At 41.4% G+C, this 14,954-nt stretch overlaps 1 protein-coding gene across 1 annotated transcript in view; it reads right to left on the bottom strand.

Annotated features, from left to right (window-relative positions):
• The window catches only part of PLD5 (phospholipase D family member 5), a 506,673-nt gene that overhangs the window by 478,707 nt on the left and 13,012 nt on the right, over positions 1–14,954 (bottom strand). The gene's annotated exons all lie outside the window — the stretch shown is intronic.

Here is a 14,954-nt window from a genome sequence, read left to right on the forward strand (position 1 = left end):
CTCCATAAAAGTCACTTAACTTTCCTTTTTAGTAATCTTATCAATGAAGAATTTTTTAATCCATTTCCTTTAACTGTTGACCAGCAATTCTATTCAAATATTTTGTTACCAACAGTAGGTTTCTAAGCAAAGGAAATATAGGTTCATTCTCACAAACCTTTTATTATGTGAACAAATGAAAATAACCAAATGTATCATTTGAAGCTCCCAATCAGAAGCACTGAGACCCTTTAAAAACTGCCACTTTGGCAAGATTTTCACATGCTCTGTGCCTTCAAGAAGCATCTGTGGGCTTCCCTGGTGGCGCAGTGGTTGAGAGTCCACCTGCCGATGCAGGGGACACGGGTTCGTGCCCCGGTCCGGGAAGAACCCACATGCCGTGGAACGGCTAGGCCCGTGAGCCATGGCCGCTGAGCCTGAGCGTCCGGAGCCTGTGCTCCACAACGGGAGAGGCCACAACAGTGAGAGGCCCGTGTACCACAAAAAAAAAAAAAAAGAAGTATCTGTCATTTTTTAAAAAAGGAAAGAGATAAGAGACTAAATTAAGGTGAATACGTTTTCCAGCCCCAGTAGTTTATTTCAATCTGCAAACTTTTCTGCCTTACTAACCCCTCGACACATGATATTCTACCCAGACCTACCAACTTTCTTCCCTTGAACTGAATGCCAATTCTGTGACAGTTTTTCTAAACCCAATATAAAATTAGGTAAAGTGAAGTATCTAAGTAGAAAAAGTTACCCTAATATAATAAGACAACTATATATAAGTCATAGCGAGCAAGGGCTTGCCTCTTTTGAATGCCTGCCTGAACACTGCTCATTGTTGACGCTCCATCAGTATTAATGCCAATTCATTTGCATCTGCTCCACATGGCCCCTGAGCAACTACTTTTCTTTCTTCCTCCTTTACACTCACAAGATATACGGTCTCCCTATTGATCTGTGTTTTTGTTAAAGAAAATGGGCAAAGGGATGGTAAAGCACTTCTTTCACAAGCCACTTTCAGCAAATCCCTAGGTATTGTTACCTTGCCGTTACTCCACTTTTTCGTAATATTTTCTAGAGTGAAAAAGTTATAACCATAATGATAATTTCATTTGGGGGTTTCAGGGATACCCTTATGAATAAGCAACCAATATGCCTACATTTGTGGTGTAAATAGGAACTTAGAAGGATGAGAAAGCCGAATTACTTGGTGGCTTGTCAGGAGCAGCACGGGTATATGCAGGCTGACTAGAGTAAGCAATACTCACCTTGAAATGAGAGATGGGAGGCTCCAAAGACAAAGGTACATGCTTCACACTTTCACACTCCTGAGATACCACACCAAAAGTGTGTCTGTCTTGGAGTGCTACAATTACCAAGCATTTCAATGCCTATCTCACCATATTGCCTTTTCTTTTTGCCCATTCTTTTCTTGGTTCCGCTTGGAGATGTTTTCTTAGCGTGAGTGGGCTGATGTTGAAAAGATTCCAAGTAAATTTTCAAAGGGGATTTAAAATCTCAGAAGATTGTATCTTGGCTCAGAAAATAGGGAACCACGACGGTTGACAATGGAAGACCCCTTTTCTACACACAGGTCCAGTATCTAAGCATGAAAAAACAAGTTGGAAAAATAATGTCAAATTGGAAACCAGGGGAAGGAGTTATTGATGCCCAAGTGCGGAACTTGATTCTCCAACAACAGACCACTGACCTTGGAAAAAAGAAAGAATGAGAATATCTGTATACACAAAGAGGTGTGTGTGTGCGTGCACATGCATACACACATACACATCACACACAATATTAGGATATGACATAAAGTCACTGTACCACTCAGCGTGCCCTATCATTTGCTTAGTGTAAGATTTCTTTCCATCATCTGAATGAGAATTTATGGGTGGGGTTACAAATAAGATATTTCAGGACTTTGATGAATATTTCAAATGATGATGTTCATCTTTATCAAAATATGTGTCTTGAACTTTTGCTTATATATAAAACTACTAAGTATTTCTCTTATTAGAGCCTTTTAAGAGTGAACCTAGTTGGAACTAAAAATGAAACATCTCCTTTTTAAACATATATATGAAAAAATATCTTTAAAATGTATTAGGAAGAGACAGGAAAAATACAAAATAAGCTTGTAGCATTTTGTAGTACCAGAAGGGAAGTACTCAAAAAATATAAAGATAGGGACATTTCCAAGGGACACAGGAGACAAACTTAAAGAGCTCCCAAGAGCCAAAGCAGAAACAATTTATGGAATAAAATAAAAAACACAGAACTGGATTCTACCCACAGTATAAAATAAATATCCAACAGATCTACTGATAAAATAAGTGACCGAACAATAAATATTGGAGGAGAAGAGATACATCTTCCTTACAGAAAAATTCCAAATAATAAATGCAGCTACTCCCTAGTCTAGGAGTTGCTGAGTATGGGGATCTGGCATTGAATGCCTCACTTACAAATTTTAGTGCGTGGAAAGGGGAAAACAATAACTTTACAGTGGAGAAGCCAGGAAAGCACTACCTTAACCAAGTGATCAAAATTAACGTTATCAGTAATGTCATGTGGATAACATATACCCCTTGATATGATGAGAAAGGCATTTCACTTCTGAAGTATTCTTTCTAAAAACCCATAATCAGTCTGTTCAAGAAAAAAAAATCAAACAAACCCAAAGTGAGGGACATTCTACAAAAGAACTGAGCAGTGCTCCTTAAATCTGTCAAGGTCATGGGTTCCAGTCCTAGATGGCAACATATGAGGCTCCTGAACTCACCTCCTCCAATTGTCACACCAAATCTGTAGCTACACATGGAACAATTGCCTTTGAAAGAATCCAGAAACAGCTGAGCAACTCCTTCACACTGGGCAAATGAGATAAAAACCACTATGAAATGGTAAGAAAGTCTGAGACACACTGATCAATCAGGAGGAAACTCACAACTCCTAGCTTCAACTGAGGAGTGAAGGGTTTGGACCCAGCATCTACCACCCCAACTTCTAAGACTTACACCAGAGGGACAAGCTCCCAAAACACCTAGCTCTGAAAGCCAACAGGGCTTGCATCTACGAGACTCACAAGGCTATAGCAAACACAAAAGCACTTTTTAACAGGCTCATGAGAACTCACTATGGCTAGGGCTCAGAGCAGAGGCAGCAGAGAGAAATACCTATCTTCCAGTCTTTCCCTGAAAGAGACCAATTTTTATGCCTTAAAAGCTGCAGTCTGAGGGCTTCCCTGGTGGTGCAGTGGTTGAGAGTCCGCCTGCCGGTGCAGGGGACACGGGTTTGTGCCCCAGTCCGGGAAGATCCCACACGCCGCGGAGCGGCTGGGCCTGTGAGCCATGGCCGCTGAGCCTGCGCGTCCAGAGCCTGTGCTCCACAACGAGAGAGGCCACAACAGTGAGAGGCCCGCATACCACAAAAAAAAAAAGAACAAAAATAACTATAACTACAAAAATTTATTAATGGATACATAAGATAAAAAAAGTAAATAGTGGCATCAAAAATACAAAACTTGCAGGGGACGTAAAACCACAGAGCTTTAGCATGAGTTCAAACTTAAGCTGAAATCAGTTTAAAATAGACTATTATAAATATAAGATATTTCATATATTCCTCACGGTAATCACAAAGCAGAAACATATAATAGATACACAACTATCACAAGAAGGAAATCTAAGCATTACCATTACTGAAAATGAATAAATCACAAGTGAAGAAGCAAAAGAAGGAAAGAAATTTAAAACAACCAGAAAACAATTAATAAAATTGCACCAGTAAATCCATATCTATCAATAATATTTTAAATGTAAATGGAATAAATTATCCAGTGAAAAGACATGGAGTGACTAAATGTATACAAAAAGCAAGAGATATACTGCCTAGAGACTCACTTCAGATGTATGGACAAACACAGGGTGAAGGTAAAGGTATGGAAAAACATATTCCATGCAAATAGAAACTGAAAGAAAGTAGGGGTGGCTATATTTATATCAAAATAAATTTTCAGCCAAAGATTGTAATAAGAAGCCAAAAAAGTCATTATATAATGATAAAGGGGTTAATCCAATAAGAGAGTGTAACATTTGTAAATATTTCCAAACCCAGCATAGGAGCACCTAAATATATAAAACAAATACTTACAGACCTGAGGGGAGAGCAAAACAGTAATATTAAGAGACTTCAATATCTCACTTTCAAAAATGGACAGATCATCCAGACAGACAGTTATTAAGGAATTATTTAATTTAAACTATGCACCAGAGCAGATGGACTTCACAGACATTTACAGAACATTCCATCAAACATTAGTAGATACACATTCTTCTCAAGTGCACACGTACATTCTCCAGGATAAATAATACATTGGACCAAAAAACTAGTCTTAATAAACTTAAGACTGAAATAATATCAAGCATCTTTTCCAACCATAATGGTATGAAGCTAGAAGTTGATTACAGGGAAAAAATAGGAAAATTCACAAATATGTGAAGATTTTTAAAAAGCACTGAATAACCAATGGGTCAAAGAAGAAATCAAAAAGGAAGTAAGAGAACATGGTGGGCCCAGCAACTGGCAGGCATAACAGGTGGCATTCCCCATGGCCAGGTGCCTCAGCCACTGCCCACAGGAGCCTAATGTTCCTGGAGGCTCTAGGTGGAGTCCTGGGAGCTGAAGGGGACCAGCAGCCACTGCTGAAGCATGAAGAATGGATAAGGCAAGAGCCCTCAAGGTTTCTCATTTTTCTGTTTAAGATTGTTGCCATAGTCCTCTCAGTGAAATGGAAATGCACACAGGCATCGCAGAGGCAGTTGTTTTAAGTAGATCCCTGAGAGGCCAGCAAGATGGCAGAGTAGAAGGAGGTAAGCTCACTCCTTTTTACAAAAACACCAAATTAACAACTAACTGCTGAACAACCATAGACAAAAAAATTAACACTGGAACCTACTAAAAAAAGATAACCTACACCCAAAGACAAAGAAGAAGCCATAACAACACAGTAGGAGGGTTGCAATCAAGATAAAATCAAATCCCATACCCACTGGATGGGTGACCACAAACTGGAAAATAACTATACCACAGAAGTTCTCCCACAGGAGTGAAAGTCCTGAGCCCCACATCAGACTTCCTAGTCTGGGGGTCTGGAAATAGGAGGAGGAGCCCCCAGAGAATCTGGCTTTGAAGGCCAGTGGGGTTTGATTGCAGGAATTTCACAGGACTGGGGTAAACAGAAGCTCTACTACTGGAGGTTGCACACAAGGTCTAGTGCACAGCAGGACCCAGGGAGAAAACCAGTGACCTCATAAGAGACTGGACCAGACATACATGCTAGTATTGGAGGGTCTCCGGCAGAGACGGGGGGCTGCTATGGCTCACTATGGGGAAAAAGACAATGGCAGCTGCAGCTCTGATGAGTACTCATTAGCATGAGCCCTCCTGGAAGCTGCCATTTCCCCCCAAGACGTAGCCCCACCCAACAGCCTGTAGGCGCCAGTGTTGGGATGCTGCAGGCCAAACAACCAAAAGGGAGGGAACACACCCCCACCCACCGCAGAAAGGCTGCTTAAAGTCTTCCTGAGCACAGCTCTGCCCACCAGAGGGACAACACGGAGCTCTACCCAGCAGTGGGCAGCTACCAGTCCCTCCCACAAGGAAGCTTGAAAAAGCCTCTTAGACAGCCTCATCCACTAGAGCACACACAGCAGAAGCAAGAAGAACAACAAGGCTGTAGCATGCAGAACGGAAACCACAATCACAGAAATTTAGACAAGATGAGACAGCAGAGGAATATGTCCCAGGTGAAGGAACAAATAAAACTCCAGAAAAATAACTAAGTGAAGTGGAGATAGGCAAACTACAGGAAAAAGAATTCAGAGTAATGATAGTGGAGATAATCCAAGATCTCAGAAAAAGAATGGAGGCACAGATTGAGAACATACAAGAAATATTTAAGAAAGACCTGGGAGAAATAAAGAACAAACAGAGAGGAACAATAAACTACCTGAAATGAAATACAGTTTTTTTCTTCTACAGCTAGAAGAATTCAATAGTAGAGTAACTGAGGCAGAAGAACAGATAACTGAGCTGGAAGACAGAATGGTGGAAATCACTGCCACAGAACAGAATAAAGAAAAAAGAATGTAAAGAAATGAGGAGAGTCTAAGAGACGTCTGGGACAACATTAAATGCACCAACATTCACATTATAGGGGTCCCAGAAGGAGAAGAGAGAGATAAAGGACCTGAGAAAATATTTGAAGAAATAATAGCTGAAAACTTCCCTAACACGGGAAAGGAACCAGTCACGCAAGTCCAGGAGGCACAGAGTCCCAGGTAGGACAGACGCAAGGGGGAACACGTCAAGACACACAGTAATTAAACTGACAAAAATTAAAGGCACAGAAAGATTATTAAAAGCAACAAGGGAAAAGCAACAAATAACATAGAAGGGAACTGCCATAAGGTTATCAGTGATTTCTCAGCAGATACTCTCCAGGCCATAAGGGAGTGGCATGATATATTTAAAGCGATAAAAGGGAAGCTACTACCAAGAATACTCTACACAACAAAGCCTTCATTCAGATTCAACAGAGGAATCAAAAGCTTTACAGACAAACAAAAGCTAAGAAGATTCAACACCACCAGGCCAGCTTTGCAACAAATACTAAAGGAACTTCTCTAATGGAAAAGAAAAGGCAACTAGAAACAAGAAAATTAAAAGTGGGAAAGCTCACTGGTTAAGGCAAACATAAAGTAAATGTAGGAAACTGTCTGAACAAAAATATGATATCAAAACAAGCAATTATGAGAAGAAAAGAGCACAAATGCAGGATATTGGAAATGCATTCAAAATTAAAAGACCAGCAACTTAAAACAATCTTTGATAGACTGCTATATCAAAAACTCTTGGTAACCACAAATCAAAAATCTAAAATAGATACACACATAAAAAAGGAAAAGAAATCCACAAACAGTACTAAAGTTAGACATCAAATCACAAGAGAAGAAAACAAAAGAGGAAGGGAAGATAAAAGACCTACAAAAAAAAAAATCCAAAAGGGCTTCCCTGGTGGCGCAGTGGTTGAGAGTCCACCTGCCGATGCAGGGGCACAGGTTCGTGCTCTGGTCCGGGAAGATCCCACATGCCGTGAAGCAGCTGGACCCATGAGCCATGGCTGTTGAGCCTGCGCGTCCGGAGCCTGTGCTCCGCAATGGGAGAGGCCACAACAGTGAGAGGCCCACATACCACAAAAAAAACCACAAAAAACTGGATAGAATCTCAAACAAACTACAGATGGTTTAGATACAGCCTTGTCTGTTACCTTCTCCAGAGGACATTTAATCATAACCCTTTTCAGGAGTTTCTCATGGAGCTTCTGGTGTTTCTTTCCACTGAACTCTTGTTGCAGTTAACATCTTAGCATCTGTCTGTCAAGTAGCGTAAGTAGTGTATGCCACCTCATTCTTTCATTTGTGTATAAGTCCTGCCTCCCTAGCACATATTCATTCATTCATTGTTTCAACAGTCAAGTCAGTCAGTATTGGATGTCTACCAGGCACTGTGCTGGGCATTAAGGGTACATTGTTACAAATAAGAAACCACTGTTGTCCTCAAGCTTTTCCAACGAGGTCAAAAGATAGACAATTAATCAGGCAATTTTAAAAAAACAGTGTATTAAGTGCTATAACAGATGCTTGCCCATGATGTTATGGGACAACATAAAAGGGGTATTTAACCAGATTTTAGGTTTAGAAGTGAAAACATTTAAGCTGAGTTCTGGAGAATTAGACCATATGCAACCTGATGTCAAAGGCCCAATCACAGACATTTGAATTTTCTCAAGCCTTAAGCTCAGCTCCTTGCAGAGAGCAGAAATTAGACTGTTAGTTAATTATGATCAAAATAATATTGATAATATGGATCAAGACAATAACAATGGCTTGTGTCCAAGATACAAAGGTGAGTAAGGCAGAATTCCAACTCTCAAGGCATTTCTGGAATTTTCCCTGTTCATCCTTGTACCCATCACGCCAATCACAATTCCTGGGACATGCTGGCACTCAATAAATATTTGCTGAACGGATGAGCTTTCTCAGACTCCCCACACCCAGTCAAGCACCAAGTCCCATGAACTCTTTTTTTTTTTTTTTAATAAGGCTGTTTCATTCATGTGTTTACTGGAGTAGCAGAGTTTTTTTTTGGCGGTGGGGGGGCATGTGACACGGCTTGTGGGATCTCAGTTCCCCAACCAGGATTGAACCCGGGCCACAGTAGTGAAAGTACCAAATCCTAACCACTAGACCACCAAGGAACTCCCCCCATGAACTCTCATTTCACAGTATTTCTTACATCTGTTCCTCGATTTTTCTACTTTTCACCATACTCTTTTGTTACTTCCTATCCCTACCACTGAAAGAGAGTTTACACTGGTCCCCCCTGGCAAGTCAGGCTCTTCTTCCTCAACACCGCGAGCCACCAGCAGGTTTTCTGAAACCCAGACTTGCTAACTGAAGTGCCTACTGAAATACCTCCTGTTTGCTTACAGAATAAACCTGAACATCATCAGCATTATTACAATTCAAATCCTCAAGTCCTCCGTGGTCTTGTCCTAATCTACCACTGCGGGTGTTTTCACACGCAACACTCACTTAAACAAACCCTGTCCTCTAGTCATACTTGTTCACCCACTGGTCTTCCAAACAGGCTTTTTGTTGACCAGATTCCACTCAAAAGCCTTGGTTCAGGCCAGTCCTATATCCAGCAGCTCTTCTTCCTAGGCTCCTAAGACCCAGTACAAAACTTTGCCTAGGGTGAAGCTTTCTTTGAACACCTTTGTGTACAGTGTGAAAGAGAAACCACATTTTCTTAATACAGATACACAACTGACTCAACACCATTTTTTCAAAAGACCATCTTTTTCCCAGTGCACTTCTGTGCCTGTCACTTTTGTCATAAATCAAGAACCTGTCAATAATAACATATACACAGGGGGGACCTTGAAGATGGCGGAAGAGTAAGACGCGGAGATCGCCTTCCTCCCCACGGATACACCAGAAATACATCCACACGTGGAACAACTCCTACAGAACTCCTACTGAAGGCTGGCAGAAGACCTCAGACCTCCCAAAAGGCAAGAAACTCCCCACGTAACTGGGTAGGGCAAAAGAAAAAACAGAGACAAAAGAATAAGGACGGCACCTGCACCAGTGGGAGGGAGCTGTGAAGGAGGAAAAGTTTCCACACACTAGGAAGCCCCTCCGCAGGCGGAGACTGCGGGAGGCGCAGGGGGGAGTTTCGGGACCGCGGAGTAGTGCACAGCGACGGGTGCGGAGGGCAAAGCGGGGAGATTCCTGCACAGACGATCGGTGCCGACCGGCACTCACCAGCCCGAGTGGCTTGTCTGCTCACCCGCCGGGGCGGGCGGGGCTGCAGGCTGAGGCTCGGGTTTTGGTTTTGGACGGAGCGCAGGGAGAGGACTGGGGTTGGCGGCTTGAACATAGCCTGAAGGGGTTAGTGCACCACGACTAGCCGGGAGGGAGTTCGGGGAAAAGCCTGCACCTGCCGAAGAGGCAAGAGACTTTTTCTTCCCTCTTTGTTTCCTGGTGCGCGAGGAGAGGGGTTTAAGAGCGCTGCTTAAAGGATCTCCAGAGAAGGGCGCGAGCCGCGGCTAAAACCGCGGACCCCAGAGACGGGCGGGAGACGCTAAGGCTGCTGCTGCCGCCACCAAAGGCCTGTGTGCGAGCACAGGTCACTCTCCACACCCCTCTTCCGCGGAGCCTGTGCAGCCCGCCACTGCCAGGTTCCCGGGATCCAGGGACAACTTCCCCGGGAGTACGCACGGCGGGTCTCAGGCTGGTGCAACATCACGCCGGCCTCTGCCGCAACGTCATGCTGCCTCTGCAGCTGCAGGCCCGCCCCGCACGTAGTGCCCCTCCTACCCCCATCCCCTAACCCCCGGCCTGAGTGAGCCGGAGGCCCCGAATCAGCGGCTCCTTTAACCCCGTCCTGTCTGAGCGAAAAAACAGACGCCCTCCAGCGACCTACACGCAGAGGCAGGGCCAAATCCAAAGCTGAGCTCCTGTGAGCTGTGAGAACAAAGAAGAGAAAGGGAAATCTCTCCCAGCAGCCACAGAAGCAGCGGATTAAAGCTCCACAATCAACTTGGTATACCCTGCATCTGTGGAATACCTGAATAGACAAGGAATGATCCCAAATTGAAGAGGTGGAATTTAGGAGCGAGATCTATGATTTTTTTCCCTTTTCCTCTTTTTGTGAATGTGTACGTGTATGCTTCTGTGTGAGATCCTGTCTGTATACTCTTGCTTCCACCATTTGTCCTAGGGCTCTATCCGTCCATTACTTTTTTTTAAAAATTCTTTTTCTTAATAATTAAGTTTAATTGTAATAACTTTATTATACTTTACCTTCGTTCTTTCTTTCTTTCCTTCCTTCCTTCCCTCCTTTAGACAACGAATCACCCCAAATTGAGGAGGTGGTCTCAGGGAGCAGGATTTATGATTTTTCCCCCTTTACCTCTTTTTGTGAAGGTGTATGTGTATGCTTCTGTGTAAGATTTTCTCTGTATAGCTTTGCTTCCAACATTTGTCCTAAGGTTCTATCCGTCCCTTTTTTTTTTTTCTAAATATTTTTTAATTCAATAACTATACTATACTTTATTTTATTTTTACTGTATCATCTTTCTTTCTGTCTTTTTTCCTTCTTTCCCTCCTTCCTTCCTTCCTCCCTCCCTCCCTCCCTCCCTCCCTCCTTTCTTTCCTTCTTTGCTTCTTTCTTCCTTCCTTCCTTTCCTCCTTTCCTTCTTTCTTTACTCATACTTCTACTAATTCTCCCTACTTTTTCTCCCTTTTATTCTGAGCTGTGTGGGTGAAAGGCTCTTGGTGCTCCAGCCAGGAGTCAGGGCTCTGCCTCTGAGGTAGGAGAGCCAACTTCAGGACACTGGTCAACAAGAGACCTCCCAGCTCCACATAATATTAAACGGTGGAAATATCCCAGAGACCTCCATCTTAACACCAGCACCCAGCTTCACTCAACGACCAGCAAGCCACAGTGCTGGACAACCTATGCCAAACAACTAGCAAAACAGGAACACAACAAGCCACCCATTAGCAGAGAGGCTGCCTAAAATCATAATAAGGCCACAGACACCCCAAAACACACCACCAGACGTGAACCTGCCCACTAGAGAGACAAGATCCAGCCTCATCCAGCACAACACAGGCACTAGTCCCCTCCACCAGGAAGCCTACACAACCCACTGAAACAACCTTAGCCACTGGAGACAGACATCAAAAACAACGGGAACTACGAAAGTGCAGCCTGCAAAAAGGAGACCCCAAACACAGTAAGATAAGCAAAATGAGAAGACAGAAAAACACACAGCAGATGAAGGAGCAAGATAAAAACCCACCAGACCTAACAAATGAAGAGGAAATAGGCAATCTACCTGAAAAAGAATTCAGAATAATGATAGTAAGGATGATCCGAAATCTTGGAAGTAGAATGGACAAAATGCAAGAAACAGTTAACAAGGGCCTACAAGAACTAAAGATGAAACAAGCAACGATGAACAATGCAATAAATGAAATTAAAATCACTCTAGATAGGATCAATAGCAGAATAACTGAGGCAGAAGAACGGATAAGTGACCTGGAAGATAAAGTAGTGGAAATAACTACTGCAGAGCAGAATAAAGAAAAAAGAATGAAAAGAACTGAGGACAGTCTCAGAGACCTCTGGGACAACATGAAACGCACCAACATTCGAATTATAGGGGTTCCAGAAGAAGAAGAAAGAAAGAAAGGGACTGAGAAAATATTTGAAGAGATTATAGTTGAAAACTTCCCTAATATGGGAAAGGAAATAGTTAATCAAGTCCAGGAAGCACAGAGGGTCCCATACAGGATAAATACAAGGAGAAACACGCCAAGACACATATTAATCAAACTGTCAAAAATTAAATACAAAGAAAGCATATTAAAAGCAGCAAGGGAAAAACAACAAATAACACACAAGGGAATCCCCATAAGGTTAACAGCTGATCTCTCAGCAGAAACCCTACAAGCCAGAAGGGAGTGGCAGGACATACTGAAAGTGACAAAGGAGAATAGCCTGCAACCAAGACTACTCTACCCAGCAAGGATCTCATTCACATTTGATGGAGAAATTAAAACCTTTACAGACAAGCAAAAGCTGAGAGAGTTCAGCACCACCAAACCAGCTTTACAACAAATGCTAAAGGAACTTCTCTAGACACGAAACACAAGAGAAGGAAATGACCTATAGTAGCGAACCCAAAACAATATATAAAATGGAAATAGGAACATACATATCGATAATTACCTTAAATGTAAATGGACTAAATGCTCCCACCAAAAGACACAGATTGGCTGAATGGATACAAAAACAAGACCCTTATATATGCTGTCTACAAGAGACCCACTTCAGAACTAGAGACACAAACAGACTGAAAGTAAGGGGATGGAAAAAGATATTCCATGCAAATGGAAACCAAAAGAAAGCTGGAGTAGCAATTCTCATATCAGACAAAATAGACTTTAAAATAAGGACTATTAAAAGGGACAAAGAAGGACACTACATAATGATCAAGGGATCGATCCAAGAAGAAGATATAACAATTGTAAATATTTATGCACCCAACATAGGAGCACCTCAATACATAAGGCAAATACTAACAACCATAAAAGGGGAGATCAACAGTAACACATTCATAGTAGGGGACTTTAACACCCCACTTTCACCCATGGACAGATCATCCAAAATGAAAATAAATAAGGAAACACAAGCTTTAAATGATACATTAAACAAGATGGACTTAATTGATATTTATAGGACACTCCATCCAGAAACAACAGAATACACATTTTTCTCAAGTGCTCATGGAACATTCTCCAGGATAGATCATATCTTGGGTCACAAATCAAGCCTTGGTAAATTTAAGAAAACTGAAATTGTATCAAGTATCTTTTCCGACCACAACGCCATGAGACTAGATATCAATTACAGGAAAAGATCTGTAAAAAATACAAACACATGGAGGCTAAACAATACACTACTTAATAATGAAGTGATCACTGAAGAAATCAAAGAGGAAATAAAAAAATACCTAGAAACAAATGACAATGGAGACACAACGACCCAAAACCTATGGGATGCAGCAAAAGCAGTTCTAAGGGGGAAGTTTATAGCAATACAAGCCCACCTTAAGAAGCAGGAAACATCTCGAATAAACAACCTAACCTTGCACCTCAAGCAATTAGAGAAAGAAGAACAAAAAAACCCCAAAGCTAGCAGAAGGAAAGAAATCATAAAAATCAGATCAGAAATAAATGAAAAAGAAATGAAGGAAACAATAGCAAAGATCAATAAAACTAAAAGCTGGTTCTTTGAGAAGATAAACAAAATAGATAAACCACTAGCCAGACTCATCAAGAAAAAAAGGGAGAAGACTCAAATCAATAGAATTAGAAATGAAAAAGGAGAAGTAACAACTGACACTGCAGAAATAAAAAAAATCATGAGAGATTACTACAAGCAACTCTATGCCAATAAAATGGACAATCTGGAAGAAATGGACAAATTCTTAGAAATGCACAACCTGCCAAGACTGAATCAGGAAGAAATAGAAAATATGAACAGACCAATCACAAGCACTGAAATTGAAACTGTGATTAAAAACCTTCCAACAAACAAAAGCCCAGGACCAGATGGCTTCACAGGTGAATTCTATCAAACGTTTAGAGAAGAGCTAACACCTATCCTTCTCAAACTCTTCCAAAATATAGCAGAGGGAGGAACACTCCCAAATTCCTTCTACGAAGCCACCATCACCTTGATACCAAAACCAGACAAGGATGTCACAAAGAAAGAAAACTACAGGCCAATATCACTGATGAACATAGATGCAAAAATCCTCAACAAAATACTAGCAAACAGAATCCAACAGCACATTAAAAGGATCATACACCATGATCAAGTGGGGTTTATTCCAGGAATGCAAGGATTCTTCAATATACGCAAATCTATCAATGTGATAAACCATATTAACAAATTGAAGGAGAAAAACCATATGATCATCTCAATAGATGCAGAGAAAGCTTTCGACAAAATTCAACACCCATTTATGATAAAAACCCTCCAGAAAGTAGGCATAGAGGGAACTTTCCTAAACATAATAAAAGCCATATATGACAAGCCCACAGCAAACATCATCCTCAATGGTGAAAAACTGAAAGCATTTCCACTAAGATCAGGAACAAGACAAGGTTGCCCACTCTCACCACTCTTATTCAACATAGTTTTGGAAGTTTTAGCCACAGCAATCAGAGAAGAAAAGGAAATAAAAGGAATCCAAATCGGAAAAGAAGAAGTAAAGCTGTCACTGTTTGCAGATGACATGATACTATACATAGAGAATCCTAAAGATGCTACCAGAAAACTACTAGAGCTAATCAATGAATTTGGTAAAGTAGCAGGATACAAAATTAATGCACAGAAATCTCTGGCATTCCTATATACTAATGATGAAAAATCTGAAAGTGAAATCAAGAAAACACTCCCATTTACCATTGCAACAAAAAGAATAAAATATCTAGGAATAAACCTACCTAAGGATACGAAAGACCTGTATGCAGAAAATTATAAGACACTGATGAAAGAAATTAAAGATGATACAAATAGATGGAGAGATATACCATGTTCTTGGATGGGAAGAATCAACATTGTGAAAATGACTCTACTACCCAAAGCAATCTACAGATTCAATGCAATCCCTATCAAACTACCACTGGCATTTTTCACAGAACTAGAACAAAAAATTTCGCAATTTGTATGGAAACACAAAAGACCCCGAATAGCCAAAGCAATCTTGAGAACGAAAAAAGGAGCTGGAGGAATAAGGCTCCCTGACTTCAGAC

Source organism: Phocoena sinus, chromosome 1 (genome assembly GCF_008692025.1).
Source record: "Phocoena sinus isolate mPhoSin1 chromosome 1, mPhoSin1.pri, whole genome shotgun sequence".
NCBI classification, from domain to species: Eukaryota; Metazoa; Chordata; class Mammalia; order Artiodactyla; family Phocoenidae; genus Phocoena; species Phocoena sinus.